General features: G+C 47.9%; 2 protein-coding genes and 1 pseudogene across 11 annotated transcripts in view; 2 read left to right on the top strand and 1 right to left on the bottom strand.

The window, feature by feature from the left end:
- The window catches only part of DAG1 (dystroglycan 1), a 500,879-nt gene that overhangs the window by 203,092 nt on the left and 278,613 nt on the right, over positions 1-19,174 (top strand). The window lies entirely within an intron of this gene.
- The window catches only part of IP6K1 (inositol hexakisphosphate kinase 1), a 74,499-nt gene continuing 58,714 nt past the window's right edge, over positions 3,390-19,174 (top strand). Inside the window, exon 1 of one of the 3 annotated variants that reach the window (XM_003894416.4) lies at positions 3,390-3,586. The gene's annotated coding sequence lies outside the window, so the exon portion shown is untranslated. Of the gene's footprint in view, positions 3,587-3,622; positions 4,240-19,174 lie in introns of those variants that run through there. The other 2 variants (XM_009200752.4, XM_009200751.4) reach the window with 2 other exon arrangements.
- LOC108584584 lies at positions 14,923-15,241 on the bottom strand (annotated as a pseudogene).

Raw genomic sequence — 19,174 nt, 5'->3', positions numbered from 1 at the left:
GGAGGATCACGAGGTCAGGAGATCGAGACCATCCTGGCTAACACGATGAAAACCCGTCTCTACTAAAAAATACAAAAAAATAGCCAGGCGAGGTGGCAGGCGCCTATAGTCCCAGCTACTCGGGAGGCTGAGGCAGGAGAATGGCGTAAACCCGGGAGGTGGAGCTTGCAGTGAGCTGATATTCGGCCACTGCACTCCAGCCTGGGCGACAGAGCGAGACTCCGTCTCAAAAAAAAAAAAAAAAAAGTTTTGTTTAAATCTTTTTCCTTTTTTTTTGAGACGGAGTCTTACCTTGTCACCCAGGCTGGAGTACAGTGGTAGGGTCTTGGCTCACTGCAACCTCCGCCTCTCATGTTCAAGCAATTCTCATGCCTCAGTCTCCTGAGTAGATGGGACCCCAGGTGCATGCCACCACACCCGGCTTTTTATTTTTTACTTTTAGTAGAGACAGGGTTTTACCATGTTGGCCAAGTTGGTCTTGAACTCCTGACCTCAGGTGATCCTCCTGCCTCGGCCTCCCAGAGTTCTGGGATTACAGGCGTGAGCCACCACACCAGTCAATTTCATCCTTTTTCATGGTTGAATAATACTCCATTCCGCATATGTACATTTTATTATTTTTTTGAGATGGAGTCTCACTCTGTTGCCCAGGCTGGAGTGCAGTGGCGTGATTTCGTCTCACTGCAAGCTCCGCCTCCTGGGTTCACGCCATTCTCCTGCCTCAGCCTCCCGAGTAGCTGGGACTACAGGTGCTCACCACCAAGCCCGGCTAATTTTTTGTATTTTTAGTAGAGATGGGGTTTCACCATGTTAGCCAGGATGGTCTCGATCTCCTGACCTCGTGATCCGCCTGCCTCAGCCTCCCAAAGTGCTGGGATTACAGGCGTGAGCTACCACGCCTGGCCCATATGTACCATATTTTCTTTATTCGTTCATCTGTTGATGGACACTTAGGTTGCTTCCAAATCTTGGCTATTGTGAATGGCGCTGCAGCAAACACGGAAGTGCAGATATCTTTTTGATATACTGATTTTCTTTCCTTTGGGTACATACCCAGCAATGGGATTGCTGGATCATGTGGTAACTGTATTTATAGTTTTCTGAGGAACCTCCAAACTGTTATCCATGGTAGTTATACCACTGTTGCTCTTTGCTTTTTGAGGACCCCATCAAACTTCAGGACAATTTGCCAACTCTATGTGGAGGTTTTCTTGGGAAGGATTTGGAGCTTTTGCACTGGGGTGAGGGGTGATGCAGACTTGAGAATCCTGTGGCATGGCTGGTCCTGGAGGATTAGCAGAATCCCCCTTTTGAGGGTTGTTGACTTTTCTTCCTGATGTTTCTTCTGGTTCCTCTGCTCTCATCTCTCCCTGTGCTGACCTGAGCTATTGCATGTAGCCAGGTGGCCTGCAACAATCTGCTAGTGGGCAGGTCTTGCTGGGTGCAATGTTGGCCCACTCTCCATGCCCAGCCTGACATCAGGTCTCAGGCTTCTGCCAGCTCTCCAAGAGGACCTTACTGTGGTAAATCCAAGTTATCACAGTCTTTCCTCCTCTGTTGAGTCTGTGGGCCCGAACCTCCTCAGGGCACTGGAGAACCTCACTTTCTTTCCTTTTCTTTTGAGACAGAATTTTGCTCTGTTGCCCAGGCTAGAGTGTAGTGGCGTGATCTCAGCTCACTGAACCTTTGCCTCCCAGGTTCAAGTGATTCTCCTGCCTCAGCCTCCTGAGTAGCTGGGATTACAGGTACCTGCCACCACGTCTGGCTAATTTTTGTATTTTTTTTTTTTTTTTTTTTGAGACGGAGTCTCGCTCTCTCGCCCAGGCTGGAGTGCAGTGGCCGGATCTCGGCTCACTGCAAGCTCCGCTTCCCAGGTTTACGCATTCTCTTGCCTCAGCTCGAGTAGCTGGGACTACAGGCCTCACACCAGCTAGTTTTTTTTTTTTTGTATTTAGTAGAGACGGGTTTCACCAGATAGCCAGGATGGTCTCCATCTCCTGGATTCTGATCCCGCCTGCCTCGCCTCCCAGTGCTGGATTACAGGCTTGAGCCTCACCGCCACCGGGCCTGACTTCTTTGTATTTTTAGGACGGGTTTCGCTTTTATTTTGGCCAGGGCTGGTCTCGAACCCTGACCTCAAGTGATCCGCCCGCTTTGGCCTCCCAAAGTGCTGGATTGCAGGCATGAGCCACCGCACCTGGCTAGGAGGGCCTCCCTTTCTGAACCAGTTATGGTATCCCAGGGCCAGGAAGAAGCTGAGTGCCTTCTGTGGGAACAAAACAAAACAAAAACCCTTCATGGGGCTTCCACCAAAGTTAGTGTTTTAAGGCACGCCTCAGCAACAGCAACTTCTGGAAGCAGGTTGTTCCAGGAAGTGGTTGTATGCAGATTTTTCCTGAGTTCTTCCCCTGCTCTAAGGGTTCATTAAATCTTCCTCTGAGAAGCTCCACTTTTATTTTCATTCTACAGATGGGGCAACCAAAGCTAAAGAAAGGCTAAGGCTCAAAAGAGTTAGCTAGTTGGGGCATTTGGGTGTGGGCCCAGGCCAGGTAACTTCATCTGGTGTTCTAAGCCTGAAGCCAAGCCCAGAGTTAGGTGTTCTGTATGGGGAGCAAGGTGTGACCATCTTCCTGGGACCATTACTATGAGGCCAGTCATGACAATCCAGGGCAAGAGATGCTGTCATAGGATCTCAAGACAAGATGCTCTAGGACTGATAAAAGGGAGTGCCCGCTGTGTGTCAGGACTTGTGCTAGGCTCTAAACCTCAGGCAGGAAAGCATGGGCAATGAACCAGAGGCTGCTGTGGCAGCACAGACTGCTGTACCTCGAGGCTACTAAGGGACAAAGCGCAGGAAGCCGGGATAGAGGCTCCTCACACTGAAACCAGTAGGAGGAGGTGCGAGACCCAGCACCTCCATTTCTAGAGGTGGTGTGACCTTGGCTCGGCCTCCCCTCTCTGAGCCTCAGTTTCCTCTCCAGAGTGAACTGGGGTTGCACCCCCCTTCTCCCAGAGTGGGTGACAAAAAAACGAATAGCACACCGCTTAGATTCCCTGTGTGTGCGCAAACGTATGAGAAGACCCCGCCGGTACCGCACCGGGGCCAGACACGCAGAGAGGCCAAGGGCGAGCTGGCTTCGGAGTCGCCAGCAAAACCTCCGCCAGCCACAGCGAGAACGAAGCGCATGCGCAAACCCATGCCGTCACAGTCACGTGCCCCACGCTTTCGGCACAGGCACTGAGCGGCAGACTCTGACTGACAGGTGAGCTGACCTGTCAGCGGGAAGCACTTCCCCTGGCGACGAGCAAAAAGACTGTTGATTGGGGATGGCACCCCTCGGGGGCGGGTTCTTTGCAGTCCTGGTTACTATGACGCCCGGCCCCCGCCCCCTCGGCTAGCCGCCATCTTGTTGTTGATCCGTACCCAGTGGGCAGCGCCGGGAGCTGGACCAAGCGGCCGGTGAGAGGCCGCTGTAGCGGGGCTCAGCCGCCTGTGCTGCCTGCCAGGGGGCGGGCCGAAACCTGGAGGCCCGGGGGGCCCAGCTCCCGTAGGGAGCCGTGGGCGCCCGGTACCCGGGCCGGGCGGGTGAGTGACAGGAGCCGGGCCGATAGACCGGCCTGACGCCCGCGGGGAGGGCGGTGGCGGGCGCGGTGTTGGAGTGGGCGCGCGTGGGGTCGGGGCTCCGGTGGAGCATCACTGGAACATCGCTCGAGCGTCCTGACCGGCCGCCCGCCGAGCCTCCTAGATGCTGGCACCGAAGCCGGGGAACAGCCGGTGTGGAGGTCGGAGAGCGCCAGTGCCTGAGGTCTGGCCGGCTAGTAGCGGGAAACCAGCTTCTCTGACCGAAGCTCTGGACTCTGCTGATCCGGAGCGCTGAAGTGTGTCCGGTGCCACCCTGATGCTCTCCTGGGAGTTGTGTTGCTCCTGGCTGAGAAATAGACTTACCTCTTTCTTAGATAGCGCTCCTGCGAGTGATTTTCAGGACGCTGGATGCTAAGACTAGACGAATCAAGCCAAAGCCCCCGCGAGCCAGGCAGGCCGGTGTCACGGCCCTGTGATTCTGGCAAGGGGGACCCTCTGCCTGGCTGCTGCTTCCCGAGACCCGTTCGGAACCTCTCGTGTACCTCGAAGCTCACCGTTTGTTTCCTACCAAAGAGCCTGGTTAAATGTCCATAATGGCTGAGTTCTATTTTGGAACATAATTTCTTTGGTTCTTCACCACCACTTTTTGGAGAGTGGTAATGTCTTCCTCTTTTTGCTTTAGGAGAAAGTGAATATTATGGTGATAACTTGATTGATTTTTTTTCTCCTAAAGAGATACTCGCCATAGGAGACAAAGGAAATGTAGGAGTGTCTTAGAATCGGAAAAATAAATGAAACTTTTGTTGTAGATGGTATCTAACTGGCAAATCAACTTTTTTTTTTTTTTTTTTTGCGACAGTCTCTCGGCTCTGTTGCCCAGGCCGGAGTGCAGTGGCGCAGTCTCGGCTCACCACAACCTCCGCCTCCTGGGTTCAAGCGATTATCCTGCCGCAGCCTCCTGAGTAGCTAGGACTACAGGCGCGCGCCACCAATGCCCGGCTAATATTTGTATTTTTAGTAGATACGGGGTTTCACCATTTTGGCCAGGCTGGTCTCGAACTCCTGACCTCGTGAGCTTCCCTCAGCCTCCCAAAGTGCTGGGATTACAAGTGTGAGCTACTGCGCCCGGTGCAAATTAACTTTTAACAGTAGTAAAATTATTTTGCTCAGTGAAAACAGACTTTCAGGCCCCTTTCCTGTGAATGTGGGTAGGTTGGAGAGCCTCAGCAGAGTGTGCTAGTCTAGGAAGAGTTCTGATTGTTACAAAACACATTTCTCTTGACCTGTGGCCTCTGGTTCTTTGCACAGTCTTCTTGTACGTGGTCATACAACATGCCTGCATGAGATGACTAAGAAGTCAAGCGACAATACTTTGTGCACTTTTTTTTTTCTTTTTTTTTTTTTGAGACGGAGTCTCGCTCCTTTGCCAGACTGGATACAGTGGTGCGATCTCGGCTCACTGCAACCTCTGACTCCCTGGTTCAAGCAGTTCTCCTGCCTCAGCCTCCCGAGTAGCTGGGATTATAGGCACATGCCACCATGCCCAGCTAATTTTTGTATTTTTAGTAGAGATGAGTTTCACTATGTTGGCCAGACTGGTCTTGAACACCTGACCTCGTGATCTGCCCGCCTTGGCCTCCCAAATTGCTGGTATTACTTATAGGCGTGAGCCACTGTGCCCGGCCACGCACCCAGCCTACTTTGTGCACTTCTATCAGGTCTTGTCACCTCTGAATGTATTTTGAAAGGCCAGACGTGGTGGCTCATGTCTGTAATCCCAGCACTTTGGGAGGCTGAGGCAGGCGGATCACCTGAGGTCAGGAGTTCGAGACTAGCCTGGCCAAAATGGCGAAATCCTGTCTCTACTAAAAATACAAAAATTAGCTGGGCGTGATGGTGCATGCCTGTAGTCCCAGCTCTTTGGAGGCTGAGGCAGTAGAATCGCCTGAACCCGGAAAGTGGAGGTTGCAGTGAGGCGACATCGCGTCATTGCACTCCAGCCTGGGCAACAGAGTGAGACTCAGTCTCAGGAAAAAAAATAATAAAATAAATAAATAAAAATAAAAAAAAATAATTTTGAAAGAAACTACCTCCTTAGTCAGGAGATCCTTTAGGAAAGCAGGTGCTGAACCCAGAGGAGGCTGGCTGCTTGTTGCTGTTCGACTGAGTTTATACTGCACTTGTGAGGCAAGGGAGAAGTTGAGTAGTCTTTATTTATTTCATTATCCTTCAGGGCCATTTTTTAAATCTTTAGTGTGTTTTAATCTTGGTAAGACCAGTTCCTTGGGCAGTTCTTGAAAAGAAAGGAGGGGGATACTAAAATATTAGGAGCTTTTCAAAATTGTCCCAAGCCCCTGCTTTTTTTTTTTTTCTCCTGAGACGGGGTTTCACGATGTTGGCCAGGCTGGTCTTGAACTCCTGATTCATCTGCCTCAACCTTGGCCTGGGATTACAGGGGTGAGCCACTGCACTGGCTGTCATTTGCATTTTAAGTAGAGACGGGGTCTCAGTTGCCCAGACTGGGCTTGAACTCCTAGTCTCAAGTGATTCTCCTGTCTTGGCCTCCCAAAGTGCTGGGATTACAGGCATGAGCCACCACGCCTGGCCTTTTTTTTTTTTTTTTTTTGAGACGGAGTCTCACTCTGTCGCCCAGGCTGGAATGCAGTGGCATGATCTTGCCTCACTGCAACTTCTGCCTCCTGGGTTCAAGTGATTCTCCTGCCTCAGCCTCCTGAGTAGCTGGGACTACAGGCGTGCACCAGCACGCCTGGCTAATTTTTGTATTTTTTTTTTTTTTGGTAGAGCTGGGGTTTTGCTGTGTTGGCCAGGCTGGTCTCAAACTCCTGACCTCAGGTGATCCGCCCACCTTAGCCTCCCAAAGTGCTGGGATTACAGGTGTGAGCCACCACGCCTGGCCACGCCTGGATTTTTTAAGAGACGGTCTCTTCAAAAACTCCTAGGCTGGAGTGTAGTGGCCCAGTTGTAGCTCACTGCAGCTTCCAACTCCTGGGCTCAAGTGATTCTCTTGCCTCAGCTTCCCAAGTAGCTAAGACTACACATGTGTGCCACTATGCCTGGCTAATTTTCTTTGTCTCAATTTTTTGTAGAGATGGGGGTCTCACTATGTTGCTTAGGCTAGTCTCAAACTCCTGGGTGCAAACGATCCTCCTGCCTGGGGTACCTAAAGTACAGGCATGAGCCACTGTGCCTGGTTTGTGATGGGCATTTTTAAGTGCAAATGTGTCAGACTGTTGTTATAATAGTAGACCCTCCAGGCCAGGCGTGGTGGCTCATGCCTGTAGTCCCAGCACTGTGGGAGGCCGAGGTGGGTGGATCACGAGGTCAGGAGGTCGAGACCAACCTGACCAACATGGTGAAGCATCGTCTCTACTAAAAATACAAAGATTAGCTGGGCCTGGTGGCGCGTGCCTGTAATCCCAGCTGCTCAGGAGGCTAAGGCAGGAGAATCGCTTGAACTTGGGAGGTGGAGGTTGCAGTGAGCCAAGATTGTGCCATTGCACTCCAGCCTGGGCGACGAGCTAGACTCCGTCTCAAAAAAAAAAAAAAAAAAGTAGACTTTCCATCCACTGTTCTTTATCTTTGCATAATTTATCTGTAAACTTTAGTATTTTTTTTTTTTTTTGAGATGGAGTCTCGCTCTGTCACCCAGGCTCTGCCTCCCGGGTTTACGCCATTCTCTTGCCTCAGCCTCCGAAGTAGCTGGGACTACAGGCGCCTGCCACCATGCCCGGCTAGTTTTTTGTATTTTTTTAGGAGAGACGGGGTGTCACTATGTTAGCCAGGATGGTCTCGATCTCCTGACCTCGTGATCCGCCTGTCTCGGCCTCCCAAAGTGCTGGGATTACAGGCTTGAGCCACCGCGCCCGGCAAACTTTAGTACTTTTAATTACTTAATTTTTTTTTGAGACAGGTCTTACTCTGTTGCCCAGCTGGAGTGCAGTGGCTCGATCATAGCTCACTGCAGCCTCGAACTCCTGGGCTTAGGTGATTCTCCTGCCTCAGCCTCCAGAATAGCTAGAACTACGGGTGGGCACTACTGTGCTCAGCTAATTCTTAATTTTTTTTTTTTTTTTTTTTTTAAATGGACACGGAGTCTTGCTTGTTGCCCAGGCTGGCCTCTAGCTCCTTGGTTGGAGTGATCCTCCCACCTCGGCCTCCCAAAATGCTGAATTACGGATGTGAGTCACCTTGCCTGGCCAATTTCAGGACTTTTTCACACTGCGCAGACTGTGGAGATCCTGCACTGAAATCAGGAACTACTACAGGCTTATGGGATGAGATCTGATGTCCTAATGTGGCATTTAAGGCGATATAGTCCAGCTGACTCCAGCCTACCTCCTCAGGGTTTATCCTAATCCCCACTAACCAAATGGTTTGCTAAACATTCCATATGTACTCTTTCTTTACACAAATCCTCTCATGGGTGAATCCAGTGACCTATGGCCTGTGGAGATGACCTTTTCCTTCAGCTTCTCTCTTGTCCATAGTCCAGCTCCATTTCTACCTACCTCTTTATGAAATGTCCCCAAAACATTTCAGCTCCTGGGGATATATTCCATACTCTTCGAACTGCAGTGGCATTATTGCCCTGAAACAAATATCAAAATAGTATTTGCTCTTTTAAGAATAATTTTTTAGGCCAGCACAGTGGTTCATGCCTGTAATCCCAGCACTTTGGGAAGCCAAGGCAGGTGGATCACCTGAGGCCAGGAGTTAGAGGCCAGCCTGGCCAACATGGTGAAACCCTGTATCTACCTGAAAATACAAAAAATTAGCCGGGTGTGGTGGCTGGGCTTCGTAATCCCAGCTACTTGGGGAGATTGGAAGAGTAGAATCACTTGAACCCGAGGCGGAGGTTGCAGGAGCCGAGATTGCCCCATTGCACTCCAGCCTGGGCAACAAGAGCAAAACTCCGCCTAAAAAAAAAAAAAAATAGGCCGGGCACGTGGCTCAAGCCTGTAATCCCAGCACTTTGGGAGGCCGAGACAGGCGGGATCACGCAGGTCAGGAGAGATCGAGACCATCCTGGCTAACATGGTGAAACCCCGCCTCTACTAAAAATACAAAAACTAGCTACAGGTGGCGGCCGTAGTCCCAGCTACTCGGGAGGCTGAGGCAGGAGAATGCATGAACCCAGGAGGCGGGAGCTTGCAGTGAGCTGAGATCGCCAGCCACTGCACTCCAGCCTGGGCGGCAGAGTGAGACTCCCCACCTCAAAAATATATATATATATATATATATATATATATATATTTTGTTTGTTTGTTTCCTCTGGTAGGGCCTAATCCTTTTCTGACAGGGACTGTATTTTACACTTCTTGTGTCTTTTTGCACCTGTAGATGAGGACCAAATATTTATAAATATGTACTAGATTTGTGTGAGTTGGAAACACCTTCTGTAATTAAACAGGGAAATAGAAGGGAGTGGGCAAGTAGAAATGGAGATTTGGTGGCTGTGAATCTCTACCTCCACCCTGCCTTGCCTTGAAGTGTGTTTTATGGAGGCAGGGCTGTCCCTTGGTGCTGCAGAACAGAGACAGAACTTGCTCAAAGGGCAGAACTAAGGCCTAAAAAGAGCCCTTCCTTGTTAAAATGCCAGTTTTCTAGGAAAACATTTCTGTGAATATGGCACTGGATGCAAACATTCTTAGGCCCTTTTCTTTGCTGGGTCTTGATCTCACTGCCTCCTTGGGCTGCTGTAAATGGCAGTGTTTGCTGCCTGACCTCCTCCTGGTGCAGCCCTGACACTGTAAGGAACAGTGATGGGCAGAGTTGGGGAACGACTGCACAGTACACTCCATTTCTGACTTGGAACAAGGAAGCAGTCCGGCATTTTGTGTCTGTGGCTGTGGATCTGTGCTTTTGCACTGATTTTTAAATATAGGTTTTCATTTCTCCTACTATAGCAGAATTTAAGCAATAGATTCTGGGTAGGAAAGCCTAAGACTCTGTGTGTGTGTGTGTGTGTGTGTGTGTGTGTGTGTGTGTGTGTGTGTGTGTATGTGTATGAAAGATGATAAAGACTCTCAGGTCTGCTACTGTGGTTTGAAGTTGCATTTATTTAGAAGACATAACAAATGAGCTTTCATGGGAACATGTGTTCACTCTGTGTGCTGGATCTTGTGTTGCAATCACGTTTCTGCCGGAGTGCCTAGAAAATCTGCTGATCTCTTTTGTAAAATTTTATTTGTGGCTTATTTATTCCTGTCTCATTATATAAAAGGAGGGCAGGGTAGGGGAGCAGGTCTAGGACTGGACTCTTTTCAAGTCTAAAATTCGATGTTAATGAGTAAGAACACCTTATAAATACATAAAAATCTAGGTGTAGGCCAGGTACCATGGCTCATGCCTGTAATTCCAGAACTTTTGGAGGTTGAAGCGGGCAAATTGCTTGAGCCCAGGAGTTTGAGACCAGCCTGGGCAACATAGTGAGACCCCGTCTACACACACACACACACACACACACAAATGTAAAATTAAACGAGCATGGTGGCATGCCCCTGTATTCCCGGCTACTTGGGAGGTGGAGGTGGGAGAATTGCTTGAGTCCAGGGGTTGAAGCTGCAGTGAGCCATCATTGTGCCACTGCATTCCTGCCTGGATGACAGAAACAAGACCCTGTCTCTAAAGAGAAAAGAAAAGAAAAATTTGGGTGTATTATGATTGAATGAAAAATTATTAAACAACTTACTCTGTAATAAAAAAATCAGATGATGTCATATGTTGATGGAAATATGGGGAAATTAGAGACCTCATACACTGTTGGTGGGAATGTCAAGTGGGCCACTTGGGAAAACAGTCTTTATATGGTTAAACATAGAGTTACCATATGACCCAGCAATCTCCCTCCTGGCTGTCTACCCAAGAGAAGTGAAAACAAATGTTCACACAAAAACTTGTGCACAAATGTTTATGGCAGCGTTATTCATAATAACCAAGAGGAGAAGCAACCCAAGTGTCCATCAACTGACAGATAAAATGTGGTATATACATTCAAGGGAACATTATTCTGCAATAAAAAGGAGCAAAGTGCTGATACATGTTACAACATGGATGAATCTTGAAAGCATGTTAAGTGAGAGAAGTCAGATGGAGAAGTTCACATTTATATGATTTCATTTATGTGAAATATCCAGAATAGACGATTCTATAGAAACAAAGTAGATTAGTGATTGCTTAGGGCTTGGAGGTAGTTGTGGGGGATAGAGAAAATGATAGCTTAAGGGTATGGGATTTCTTTTTGAGATGATTAAAACATTCTAAAATTGCGGTGATGGTTGCTCCTATATCTGAATATCTTATACTTAAAATCATTGAATTGTACACCTGAATGGGTGAATTGTATGTTGTGTGAATAATAATAAAGCTGTTAATTAAAAATGTATTGGCTGGACATGGTGGCTCATCCCCGTAATCCTTGCACTTTGGGAGGCTGAGGCAGTAGGATCACTTGAGCCCAGGGGTTCGAGACCAGCTCTGGAAACATAGTGAGACCCCATCGATACAAAAAATAAAAAAATTAGCCGGGCATGGTGGTGCGTGGCTGTAACCCCAGCTACTGAGGAGTCTTAAGATGGGAGGATCGCTTGAGTCTGGGAGTTTGAAGCTGCAGTGAGCTATGGTTGGGCCATTGCACTTCAGCCTGGGTGACGGAGTAGGACCCTATCTTTTTTTCTCTTGAGACGAAGTCTCGTTTTGTCACCCAGGCTGGAGAGCAGAGGCGCGATCTCTGCTCACTACAACCTCTGCCTCCCAGGTTCGAGTGATTTTCCTGCCTCAGCCTCCCGAGCAGCTGGGATTACAGGCACCTATCACCATGCCCAGCTAATTTTTTGTATTTTTAGTAGAGACGAGGTTTCACGATGTTGACCAGGCTAGTCTTGACCTCCTGACCTCAAGCCATCTACCTGCCTTGGCCTCCCAAAGTGCCTGAATTACAGGCATGAGCCACCACACCTTGCTGAGACCCTGTCTTTTTTTTTTTTTTTTGAGACAGAATCTCACTCTTGTTGCTCAGGCTGGAGTGCAGTGGTGCGATCTCGGCTCACTGCAGCCTCCGCCTCCCGGGTTCAAGCGATTCTCCTGCCTCAGCCTCCTGAGTAGCTGGGATTTACGGGCACGTACCACTACGCTCAGCTAATTTTTGTATTTTTAGTACAGATGGGGTATCACCATGTTGGCCAGGATGGTCTTGATCTCCTGACCTTGTGATCCACCCGCCTTGGCCTTCCAAAGTGCTGGGATTACAGGCGTGAGCCACCATGCCCAGCCAAGAGACCCTGTCTTAAAAAAAAAAGTCATTTCACTGTTAAAGAAAATCCCCTGAACACCAGAAATGGCCAGCTGATCTCTGATCTTTGATCTTTATGCTTTATCATTGTTTTTAAAGAAATTTCCAACTTTATTGAGGTATAATTTTTTTTTCTTCTTTTTTTTTGAGATGGAGTCTCACTCTGTCGCCCAGGCTCGAGTGCAGTGGCACGATCTCCGCTCACTGCAACCTCCACCTCCCGGGTTCAAGTGATTCTCCTGCTTCAGCCTCCCGAGTAGCTGGGACTACAGGTGTGTGCTACCACGCCCGGCTAATTTTTTGTATTTTTAGTAGAGAGGGGGTTTCACTGTGTTAGCCAGGATGGTTTCAATCTCCTGACTTCGTGATCCACCCACCTTGGCCTCCCAAAGTGATGGGATAACAGGCCTGAGCCACCAAACTCGGCTTTTTTTTTTTTTTTTTTTTTTGAGATGGAGTCTCGCTCTGTCGCCAGGCTGGAGTGCAGTGGCTGGATCTCAGCTCACTGCTCACTGCAACGTCTACCTTCCAGATTCAAGCAATTCTGCTGCCTCAGCCTCCCAAGTAGCTGAGACTACAGGCACATGCCACCATGCGCAGCTAATTTTTGTATTTTTAGTAGAGATGGGGTTTCACCATGTTGTCCAGGATGATTTCGAACTCCTGACCTCAGGCGATCCACCCACCTCGGCCTCCCAAAGTGTTGGGATTACAGGCGTGAACCACTGCGCCTGGCCCAACAGATGTTTATTTCACTTCAGTGAAAAGATTTCTTTTTTTGGAGACAGAGTCTTGCTCTGTTGCCCTGGCTGGGGTGTAGTGGTGCCATCTTGGCTCACTGCAACCTCCGCCTCCTGCGTTCAAGTGATTTTTGTGCCTCAGCCTCCAGAGTAGCAGGGATTACAGGCATGTGCCACCACAATGGACTGATTTTTGTATTTTTTTAGTAGAGATGGGGTTTTGCCGTGTTGACCAGGCTTGTCTTGAACTCCTGACCTCAAGTGATCCACCCACCTTGGCCTCCCCAAGTGCTGGAATTACAGGCATGAGCCACTGTGCCTGGCCCAGTGAAAAGATGTCAGTTAGTTGTAGAAGGTACTCCTATTTCCCTTTCCAGTCAACCCCAGCCTGCTTCCTTGGACACAGACAGGTGCTGATATTTCTTTTTTTTTTGAGACGGAGTCTCGCTCTGTCGCCCAGGCTGGAGTGCAGTGGCCGGATCTCAGCTCACTGCAAGCTCCGCCTCCCAGGTTCACGCCATTCTCCTGCCTCAGCCTCCCGAGTAGCTGGGACTACAGGCGCCCGCCACCTCGCCCGGCTAGTTTTCTGTATTTTTTAGTAGAGACGGGGTTTCACCATGTCGGCCAGGATGGTCTCGATCTCCTGACCTCGTGATCCGCCCGTCTCGGCCTCCCAAAGTGCTGGGATTACAGGCTTGAGCCACCGCGCCCGGCCTTAGGTGCTGATATTTCTATCACTGTAGATTAAATTTGCGATTCTTAGAAGTTTCCAAAATGGAATCGTAATTATACAGTTGTTCCTCATTATTCACGGAGTTTGTATTTTCAAGTTTGCAAACCTGCTAAAATTCACTTGTAACCCCAAAATCAATACTTTTGGTGCTTTTGCTATCATTTATAGATATGCACAGAGTGACAAAAATTTTGAGTTGTGTGTTCCCAGCTGAGGTTAGACAAGGCAACATGCTGCTGTCTTCTTTTCAATTACCATATTGTAAATAAGTGTCCTTTTCTTGGTCTATTTAGTACTATGGTTTTTTTTGGCATTTATTTGCTTTTTTTTTCTGAGACTGAGTCTTGCCCTGTCACCCAGGCTGGAGTACGGTGTTGCTATCTCGGCTCACTGCAACCTCTGCCTACCAGGTTCAAGTAATTTTCCTGCCTTAGCCTTGCTTGTGGTTGGGATTACAGACATGCATCACCATGCCTGGCTAATTTTTGTGTTTTTAGTAGAGATGAAGTTTCACCATGTTGTCCAGGCTGGTCTCGAGCTCCTGGCCTCAAGTGATCCGCCCATCTCGGCCTCCCAAAGTGCTGGGATTACATTCGTAAGCCACTGCAGCTGGCCTGATTTGCTTTTTGTTGGTGATTTTTAATGGTTATTTTCATTTTTGTTTATCTTACCAGAAAATAAACACCAACTTTATTAATGTAATAGCAACAGAAAGGATTTCCAGTTTCTCAGAAGGAAAATAACATGACAATAGCACAAGTGTTAAAAGAGTAAATAGCTACATTTCTTGTTCTGATAGCTTCCCACCACACACCAAAGGTTCTTCAAGGACAGCTGCCACTGGAGCTGCTGCAAGAACTGTTTTTCACTGAGTGTAGCTTCACAGTCAACTCCTCAAGCAGAAGACTAAAATATTATTTCTTGGAAGATCTTGGTTGAGGGAGAACATATCAATATGGAGAACAGATCTTTGCTTCTCAAATTCAAGAAAAACCATTAACTAATCTATCAATTTTTTTTTTTTTTTTTTTTGAGACAGAGTCTCACTCTGTCGCCCAGGCCGGAGTGCAGTGGCGCGGTCTTGGCTCACTGCAAGCTCTGCCTCCTGGGTTCACACCGTTCTCCTGCCTCAGCCTCCCAAGTAGCTGGAACTACAGGCGCCCGCCGCCACGCCCGGCTAATTTTTTTTGTATTTTTTTTAATAGAGACGGGGTTTCACCGTGTTAGCCAGGATTGTCTCGATCTCCTGACCTCGTGATCCACCCGCCTCGGCCTCCCAAAGTGCTGGGATTACAGGCGTGAGCCACCGCGCCTGGCCTGACTAATCTATCAGGTTTTCTCCAATACAGTGTGCCAGAGTGCTCTGTGAAGAATCGTTTTTCATCCCTACCACGTGTCTGGGTGAAGGGAGAGGAGGGGTGGCAAGCTGCCAGTACACTAGCAGGCACTCCTGGTGATGCTCTGGGCTCTGCTCCCTTTCTGCTGGTAGTAGTAGGCATCTTTTCTAGCCTCTGCAGCAGCTTGATATTGCGGGGAGGAAAGGTCCACCCACTAATCACCTCTTCTTGAAGCTGTATTTTTTGTGTTCATAGAAGAGGTCTGTCTTAGAGCTCCCCAAATTGACAGTCTTTGGGCAGCCATCTCTATCCTTCTCCTGGATGGTGCGCTCCTTACAATAATAGGCACCGGATACCCCAGGGCCCCCACAGATCACACAGCACCCCAGTAAGATACGTAGTTACAGTCATCACATACGCGTACCAGAGTGCAGGGACACAAATCACACATTTGCTGTCACATTTTTCACACAATCTTCCAATGACAACACCAGCCTGCTTGCGGCAAAAGATCAAATCAGGATGATGTTTAGCCATAGTTCCCAATGAAGCCGGCCACCGGAAGCCTATTTTTTTATTTTTTTGAGACAGCTTACAGGTATTAGCCACTGCACCTGGCCTTGTTGGTGATTTTGATGCTTAAAATGGCCCCCAAATGTCGTATTGAAGTGCTGCCTGGTGTTTCTAAGCACAAGAAGGCTTTGATTACCTTACAACGAATGTGTTAGGTAAGTTTTGTTCAGGCTTGAGTTGTAATGCTGTCGACTATGAGTTCAGTGTTAATGAATCAGTAATTTATATTAAATAAGGTGTCTTTAAACAGAAACATACCTAAAAGGTTTTATATTGTATGTGTGTAGATCTGGAAGGTTATATATTGATTGGTTGATGAAAATATGACTAGATCATCTTCCCCTGGTTAACAGTTTATTAAAAAAAAAAGGAAATGTGACCAGAGGCTTATAGGAATTTAAACATTTATTTTGTCTAGGTGCAGTGACTCAGTGTTCAGTAACTCATTGTACACAGTGACTTTATAAAACATAATTACCATCAGTAATGAGAACTGACTGTATAGTCGCTTGTGTCAGAGCCCTAGCTAAGTGTTCTAGGCTTTAATGTCTGGGAGCCCCAGGCAGTGCTTTTGTTGATAAGTATTCATCCCTTAAATTCCCTCTCCCATTAAAAGTCATTTCCACAGCTCACCTATTATGCGTAGCTCAGTTTGTAATATTTCATTGTTTCACCATTAACTTCTTGGGCTATGCTGACTTTCAGTTCTCTGAAGGCAAGAGAACAAATTTTTGTTTTCTTAGTAATAATGTACTACATGGTCTTACTCTGTAGGTACTCAATATATATTTGATCATGTAAGTACTTAAAAAAAATTTTTTTTTTTTTTTGCACATTTAAATTTAATGGTCCCTGACTGATTTGGAGACTTTATAGTTGCAATTCGGACAAAAAATTGGTTTGGTGGTGAGTAGTCCGGTTTTGTGTGTGTGTGTCTGTGTGTGTGTGTGTGTGTGTGTGTTAGAGAGAGTCTTGCTATGTTACCCATGCTGGTCTTGAATTCCTGGGCTCAAGGGATCCTGCTGCCTCAGCCTCCCATGTGTACCACGATGCCTAGCTAGTGAATATTCTGAAACTTATTTATAAAGACTTACGCTCAACTAGAAGATGTTGTATGGACCAGGGCCAAGCAGCATACTAGGCAGGATATACCTAGGCTGTTTTGGTTTCCTTTTTTTGGTACTTTACCTGAAGACAGTGCAGCAAAAATTAAAGTGGGTTCATTAGCATAGAAAATATAATGAATATTAAAAAGCTGCTTCTCTGTTTGGGAAGATGTATTATGAAATATGTGGCTATCTTTTTTTTTCTTTCTTTGAGACAGAGTCTCGCTGTGTTGCCCAGGCTGGAGTGCAGTGGCACGATCTCTGCTTACTGGCTCACTGCAGGCTCTGCCTCCTGGGTTCATGCCATTCTCCTGCCTCAGCCTTCCAAGTAGCTGGGACTATAGGCGCCTGCCACCACGCCCGGCTAATTTTTTTTGTTTGTTTGTTTGTTTTTTTGAGACAGAGTCTCGCTCTGTCACCCAGGGTGGAGTGCAGTGGCGCGATCTCGGCTCACTGCAAGCTCTACCGCCTCCTGGGTTCACACCATTCTCCTGCCTCAGCCTCCTGAGAAGCTGGGACTACAGGCGCCCGCCACCACGCCTGGCTAATTTTTTTTTGTATTTTTAGTAGAGACGAGGTTTCACCGTGTTTGCCAGGATGGTCTCGATCTCCTGACCTCGTGATCCGCCCGCCTCGGCCTCCCAAAGTGCTGGGATTACAGGCGTGAGCCACCGCGTCCGGCCAATATTTTGTATTTTTAGTAGAGACGGAGTTTCACCACGTTAGCCAGGATGGTCTCGATCTCCTGACCTCATAATCCGCCCGCCTCCGCCTCCCAAAGTGCTGGGATTACAGGCGTGAGCCACCGCACCCAGCCAATATGTGGCTATCATATATTTTGCATGTATCTCCAAAGTAAGTGCTGACCTTGGTGCCAGGGAGCCAATACTAAGTTTGAGTAATTTCATGAAGCAGAGTGTACCAGGCAGGACCAGTTGGACCCTTAAACATATTAACTTGACTGTTTACAGTATTACTTTTCATTGGTAGAATTGGGACTATATAAAGAATTATTAATTGGCCAGCTGCAATGGCTCATGCCTGTAATTATAGCACTTTGAGAGGCTGAGGCAGGAGGATCAGTTGAACTTAGAAGTTCAAAACAGGGACCGGGCGTGGTGGCTCAAGCCTGTAATCCCAGCAGTTTGAGAGGCCGAGACGGGCGGATCACGAGGTCAGGAGATCGAGACCATCCTGGCTAACACGGTGAAACCCCGTCTCTACTAAAAAAAAATACAAAAAACTAGCCGGGCGTGGTGGCGGGTGCCTGTAGTCCCAGCTACTCTGGAGGCTGAGGCCAGAGAATGGCGTGGACCCGGGAGGCGGAGCTTGCAGTGAGCTAAGATTTGGCCACTGCACTCCAGCCTGGGCAACAGAGCGAGACTCCGTCTCAAAAAAAAAAAAAAAAAAGTTCAAAACCTGCCGGGTGCGGTGGCTCACGCCTGTAATCGCAACACTTTGGGAGGCCGAGGCAGGCAGATCATGAGGTCAGGAGATCGATACCATCCTGGCTAACACGGTGAAACTCCGTCTCTACTAAAAATACAAAAAATTAGCCGGGCATGGTTGTGGGCGCCTGTAGTCCCAGCTACTTGGGAGGCTGAGGCAGGAGAATGGCATGAACCCGGGAGGCGGAGCTTGCAGTGAGCAGAAATCGTGCCACTGCACTCCAGCCTGGGAGACAGACTCCATCTCAAAAAAAAAAATTAAAAAAAAAAAAAGTTCAAAACCAACTGGGGCAACCCAGCAAGGCCCGCTTATCTACCAAAAAATAAACAGTTAGCTGGGCATGGTGGGACATGCCTAAAATTCCAGCAACTCAGGAGACAGGTTGGAGGATCACTTGAGCATAGGAGTTGGATGCTGCAGTGAGCAGTGATCACACCACTGCCCTCCTGCCTGGGTGAGAGTGAGACTCTGTCTTAAAAAAAAAAAAAAAAGCTCAAGAGTTCAAGACCAACCTGGGCAACGTAGTGAGACCCTGTCTGTATGTAAAAGAAAATTAGAATTATTAACTGTAACAGAGACTGGAGTAATGAGAAATTGGCTAGTCAGAAGTAGAGAGAGGCTGGGTGTGATGGCTCATGCCTGTAATCCCAGCACTTTGGGAGGTTGAGATAGAAGGATCGTTTGAGTCCAGGAGTTTGAGACCAGCCTGGGCAGCATGGTGAAACCTTGTCTCTACAAAAAATAAAAAAATTAGCTGGGTGTGGTGGCATGTGCCCATAGTCCCAGCTACTAGGGAGGCTGAGGTGGGAGGATTGCTGGAGCCCAGGAGATGGAGGCTGCAGTGAATCATGATCGTGCCACTACACTTTAGCCTGGGTAACAGCAAAACCCTGTCTCAAAAAAGAGAACGCTCTAGAATATAAGAAGACAATATATGTGTATATGTATATATAGTCTTCCTATGTATACATATTTTGTATATTGTTTTCGTATATATTATATGCATAAAATAAGTTAAAAAGGAAGACTATATATATGTAATACATACATGTGTTACATATACATGTATTACATGTATTTCATATATGTATTATTTTATTTTATTTTTTTTTAAGGGAGAGGGTTTTGTTTTATCACCCAGGCTGGAGTGCAGTGGTGCAATTATAGCTCACTGCCCCCTCGAACCCACCCTGGGCTCAAAGGATCTTCCCACCTCAGCTTCCCAAGTAGCTGGGACTACAGGAGTGCACTGCTGCACCCGGCTAATTAAAAATTTTTTTTGGCCGGGCGTGGTGGCTCAATTCCTGTAATCCCTGCACTTTGGGAGGCCGAGACGGGCGGA

The sequence above is a fragment of the Papio anubis genome, chromosome 2, assembly GCF_008728515.1.
Source record: "Papio anubis isolate 15944 chromosome 2, Panubis1.0, whole genome shotgun sequence".
NCBI classification, from domain to species: Eukaryota; Metazoa; Chordata; class Mammalia; order Primates; family Cercopithecidae; genus Papio; species Papio anubis.
The sequence above is the reverse complement of the archived record's forward strand: the minus strand, read 5'-3'. Positions and strand labels throughout refer to the sequence as shown.